The 6,168-nt window shown below is 39.0% G+C and overlaps 1 pseudogene; it reads left to right on the top strand.

Moving 5' to 3' along the window:
• The first annotated feature begins 2,193 nt into the window (after positions 1 to 2,193).
• Positions 2,194 to 3,073, top strand: LOC130034120 (platelet-activating factor acetylhydrolase IB subunit beta-like; annotated as a pseudogene).
• Positions 3,074 to 6,168: the final 3,095 nt, after the last annotated feature.

Here is a 6,168-nt window from a genome sequence, read left to right as displayed (position 1 = left end):
CTGATAAGGGGTTGATATCAAAGATATACAAAATACTGGTTGAACTCCACAAGAAGAAAACATCCAACCCCATCCAAAAATGGGGCAATGAAATGAACAGAAAATTTCTCAAAGAAGAAAACCGAATGGCAAAAAAGCATATGAGAAAATGCTCTACATCATTAATCATCAGGGAGATGCAGATCAAAACCACAATGAGATACCATCTCACACCTCAGAGACTGGCCCACATTCAAAAGAACAAAAGCAACCGGTCCTGGCGCGGATGTGGTGAGAAAGGGACACTCCTTCACTGTTGGTGGGAATGCCGACTGGTTCAGCCCTTTTGGAAAACAGTATGGACGTTTCTCAAAAAATTAGAAATTGAGCTCCCATTTGACCCAGCAATACCACTCCTGGGAATATATCCCAGAGAGGCAAAAATATGTAGTTGAAGAGACATCTGCACTTGTTTCTTCATTGCAGCACTCTTTACAATAGCCAGAAACTGGAAGAAACCTGAGTGCCCAAGAACAGATGACTGGTTAAAGAAACTTTGGTACATCTACACAATGGAGTACTATGTAGCTCTTAGAAAAGATGAAGTCATGAAATTTACATACAAGTGGTACAATATGGAAAGTATCATGCTAAGCGAAATGAGTCAGAAAGAGAAGGATAGACATAGAAATATTGCATTTATCTGGGGGATATAAAGTATGAGATTAATACCCAAGAATAGCTGAGATCAACACCAGGAGGATTTCTCCATAGCTTAGAGGCCAGCCGGGTATTCTAGGGGAAAGGGCAGTTCAGATAGAGAAGGGAGCACCAAATAAAGGGTGTTTGGAGGATCCTCCCAGGAGGGGAGATGCATGTTGAAAGTAGACTATGGACTGAACATCTTTGCCACTCAATGCCTCTTTTGCAGACCACAACACCCAAAGGGGTGAGAGAACAAAAGGGAATGCCCTGCCACAGAGGCAGGGTGGGACGGGGGCGTGGGGGGGATATTATCCATGATGGTGGAAAATGGGCACTGGTGGTGTGATGGGTATTTGATCATTGTATGACCGAAACCCAAGCACAAAGATTTGTAAATCTACAACTGTACCCCATGGTGCTTCACTAATAAAAAATAACGGGTGCTCGATCTTGTAAAATGCTTTCTCTGTATCTATTGATATGATTGTATGGTTTTTATAATTTCTTTTATTGATATGATGGATTATGTTTATTGACTTGCAAATGTTAAGCCATCCTTGCATCCTCAGGATGAGTCCCACTTGGTTATTTTGTATGATCTTTTTGATGAGTTGTTGGATTCTGTTTGCTAGGATTTTGTTGAGTATTATTGTGTCTGTGATCATCACGGTTAAAGAAAATTTGGTACATCTACACAATGGAATACTATGAAGCTGTTAAGAAAGATGAAGTCATGAAATTTTCTTTAAAGTGAATGGTCGGGGTCTGGAGCTATAGCACCGTCGGTAGGTCATTTGCCTTGCATACAGCCGACCTGAGTTCAATATCCAGCATCCCATATGGTCCCCCGAGCACCACCAGGAGTAATTCCTGAGTCTAGAGCCAGGAGTAACCCTTGAGCATCGCTGGATATGACCAAAAAAAGCAAAATAAAGTGGATGGTCATGGAGAATATCATGCTAAGTTAAATGAGTCAGAAAGAGAGATACAGATATAGAAAAACTGCACTCATTTGTGGAACATAATATAACATAATAGGAGACTGACACCGAAGGATATTAGAGATAGGGCAATGAATATTGCTACATGGTTGGTAGCCTGCCTCATGAGCTGGGGGAGAAGGCAGCTGAAATAGAGAAGGGATCACTAAGTCAATGAGGGATAGTTTGATATAGGAGATTTCTGTGGAATGTAGAGAAAGGACCAAAAGTGATAGTATCTCAGTATCTGTATTACAAACCATAATGCCCAAAAGTAGAGAGAAAGTAGGGTGGAGATTGTCTTCCATGGAGGTGGTGAGGGGGTGGGATGGGACAGGATACTGGGGACATTGGTGGTGAAAAAATGTGTACTGGTGGAGTGATGGGTGTTTGATCATTTCATGACTGAGACTCGAACATGAAAGCTTTGTAACTATTTCACGGTGATTCAAGTAAAAGAAGAGAAAGTTATGGATTTAAAATTAAATCTAAACCAAAAGTATAACTGAAAGCAAATGTACTCCTTGGACAGAAACAAGAACAAAAGGACTGGGTTCTTCTTCACTCCATGAAACCGTGCATTGAGTGGCCACAAGAGACAAGTTACTAGAGAGATTTTCCACCTCATATTTACTATTATGGTTTCTTCTTCAGAAGATGCAAGAGTTAAGACTTTGGATTATGAGACTGGAGTCTATGAACTAACTCTTAAATGTCATACAGACTCAGTTCAGGATGTTTCATTTGACCACAGTAGAAAATTGTTCTGCAGATACAGCCATTAAACTGTGGAGGTTTTAGAATTATTACTGCATTAAAACCATCTATTCCCATGATCACAGTGTTTCTTCTGTGGCTTTCACACCCAGTGGATATTATATAGTGTCTGCCTCACAGTAAAACCTTACGGATGTAGGATAAACGCAGTGGCTACTGTGTGAAAACATTCACAGGCCACACAAAGTGGGTACATAAGGTGCAACAAAATCAGGATAGCACCCTCTTAGCTTGAGTGTTCTAATAACCATACCGTGTGTATCTTGTTTGTAACAACTTTGCAGTGCAAAAACAAGCTTTGGGAACATGGGCATGTTGTAGAATGCATTTAGTAGATTCCAGAATGTACATATTCTCCCCTTGTTGAAGTAAAAGTTTCTGATACTGGAAAAATTGGGACAGTTTTACTATCTGGATTCAGGTATAGAACTATTAAGGTGTGGGATGTCATCACTGGCATAAGCCTAATGACCCTTGTGGGTTATAACTGGGTATGTGGGGTCTTATTCCATTCTCTAGAGACTTTCATATTGAGCTGTGCTGATGAAAAGACACTAGATGTATGGAATTATAAGAAAAAGTGATACATGAAGACAATCAAAGCATATAATCATTTTGTTTCTACAAAGTAGTGGAAAATGGTCATTCTCAACCAGGACTAGGTGCTGAAAAGTAGTAAAGGGATATCAATGTTTCACTACCAGTAACAGTATTGTAAACCACAGGGGAATAAAAAGAGAAAAGAAAAAAAGTGCCTGCCATGAAGGCAGATTGGGGCACAGGAAGAAACTGGTAACATTGGTGGAGGTAAGTGTACACCACTGAAAGGATTGGCACTGAATTCATGCCTGGAATTCAGTCAGGAATAATATTGAACTTTGTATTTCATGATTTGCTCGAGCGGGCCCAGTAACGTCTCCATTGGAGACTTTGTTGTTACTGTGTTTGGCATATCGAGTACTCTCGGTAGCTTGCCGGGCTCTCCGAGAGGGGCAGAGGAATCGAACTCGTGTCGGCCATGTTGGCCGCTTGTAAGGTGAATGCCTTACCTCTGTGCAGTTGGGCCTTTGTATTTCATGGTAATTCTATTAAAATTTTAAAAATATATTAAAATGTAAACCTGAGATCCTTTGATCACACCAGGCCCAAGAATATAGAAACTAATTGAGCTAGGGCACGAAAATGAACAGTTGACATTGTCTTTTTATATTGAATTGTTAATTCCTGTTTTCCTTTCTGACTTGATGACCTGAATTTTGGGAAGATATGGATACAAGGAGTTTTTCCAAAATGTGTATCATTGTAACATCAGTTAATTTGCTTAATAAATAATCTTTAAGTATTTTGTATATAAGGCTGTACTACAGAAACATTATGAAGAGACTGGTGAGATATTACAGAAGGTAGGACACTTGCTTTGCACACATTCTACTCGGGTTCAATATCCGGCACCCTATATAATTCCCCCAGCACTGCCATGAGTGATCCCGGTGTGCAGAGCCACAAATAAGCTCTGAACTCTGTGGGGTGTGACCCCCAAACAAACAACAACAACAAAAAAAATAAAATCATCTGAACCGTATTTGCAATGAATGGGGATTATGAATTGGAAGTTTTATCATTACACATTTGCCAAAACAGTAGAGAATATTTGTTTTGGCAGTCTATTAATTGAAGGCTCAGTAATACTATTGAGGATTTATGTAAAATGCTCTGTAATACTAGTGAGAATTTATGTAAAAATGCCTGCGGATATCAAAAGTTAATAGCAAGTCATTTTCCACATTAGATATACTTCTAATTGTGTTCTCCTTACATTAGACTGCACAGTGATTTGACTTCCAAGTTGAATTTAATCTTTCATTGAGAGTATTTTTGTAAAAATTGCTATTTGTTTTTGATTAATTTTAGGTGTGTGTGTAGTGTCTATTTCAAAATGGCAAATTAAAATGTTATATATGTGCTATAATAAAATATATATTGGAAAAAAGATTGCAAAATGTTATTGGTATCTGCCTTTTTAAGGTAATTGGAGAAATACAAGTTTATTTTTTCAACATGAATCTAATATTAGTTTCACTTGTATTTAATTTCAATTTGAAAATTGCAAAGTTTAATGTAGCATGCATTAAAAGTACTATTTTTTACTTTTATTTATATATAAATGTTTATGAATATATGGGCCCCACTATAAATGAATAAGTCCATGTGTATTATCACACATACACAATCAGCATGTCTTTGATCCTAGATTTTTGACAAAGTTCAAAGAAAACAATTAGAATAAATCTTTCTGTGGACTACCATACTTTAGAAAAAATAAATGTTTTTCCCATCATAAATAGTTTGAAAACTAGGTCTGACTTTGGGAATTTTCCCATCTAAAAAAAAAAGCACTGTATTCCCCTCCATGCCCTTCAATTTGTCTGTTCAGCGTTTTAAACAATCATTTAAAACTATATATTGTGATGCAGAGTTATTACAAGTCAAAAAGAATTTGTTAATATGTGACTTTGGAAAATATTACATTACAGGTTATTAATACATTATTTCATTTGTATAGGGTAACGTTGGCTTGTCCTTTCTCCCTGGCCACAGGGAGCTTAGGTTTATTGGGTTACACCCATCACAGTGCTCCTGAGGAACTCCCATTACTCTGTGTCTATCTTTAATCTCTTCTCTGTGCTCTGCTTCCCCAACTGGTCAATCACCTTTATTCCCAAACCAGCCTCTGTTGATTTGTATTTGTAAGTGACATACTGCTTTTCTCCTTCCCTTATGTCCTTCTCCATACTTTACTTCAGAGCAATGTCCTTTCTGTACAGGCACAGGAAGACAGTTAATGCTATGCTTTTTTACCTTGAGAGTTAATTGACTCTAAGTAATATTCACTCCTGTGCAACTTTTTTCTTGACTTAAGCCTCGGTTTCCCTTAATTCCTAACACCCCAAAAGTAGGATCCCAATAAGGGACTGGATGGACCCAGGGCAATCTATGAGCTACCCTGGCATTGAAACGGGCCAGGACAAGCATCATAATACTTAACTAAAAGTTAAGAGCATAGTCATGGCCAAATTCTGTCACGATCCAAAGCGTAACATCTGGATTAGGAATCTGCTAGGGTTAGGAAAGACTAATATGGCCTGAGCACTGTAGTCTGGGATCTATAGCAAGATGTCCCCAGGAGAGCCACCCTATAAGCTTAATGTATCTCTTACTATGTCCATACAAAATGACCAATATTAAAAAGTAAAATTAAGATGAATGTTTCAATGGTTATTGGACTAATGAAAGGAGAAACACATCCCTCAGTGATATTTTGCCCTTGAGCAGAATTCCTGCAGCCAGGAGATCAGGAAGAGCTTTCATATGTTTGTTGTGCTACAGGACCTAGGTGTGGTTGCTACCCCCAATGTTTGGAGATTGGTGAGAGACCAAGGGGACAAGATGGAGCGCTGAGAGAATAGCATGGATGGCAGGAGTAGATGGGAATGATGGGCAGTGTGAGACTGGAATGGAGCGCTTAGTGAGACTGGAATAGGTGCATGGGGAGAATGGAATAAATTGCAACTGATCAACCAGCCTGGTGTCCCTGTTCCCTCCTTCCTGTGTCCTTTGGTAGTGGCTGCAGGCCGAGGTAGGGAGGTGGTTCATGGCCTACCAATGCACATGGCGGGTGAGAGAGACAATGCCACCATCACCACTTATGCATTGTGCATTACACACA

Source organism: Sorex fumeus, unplaced genomic scaffold, assembly GCF_029834395.1.
Source record: "Sorex fumeus unplaced genomic scaffold, SorFum_2.1 ptg000058l, whole genome shotgun sequence".
Lineage (NCBI taxonomy): Eukaryota > Metazoa > Chordata > Mammalia > Eulipotyphla > Soricidae > Sorex > Sorex fumeus.
This window is presented reverse-complemented; position numbering and strand designations above follow the sequence as displayed.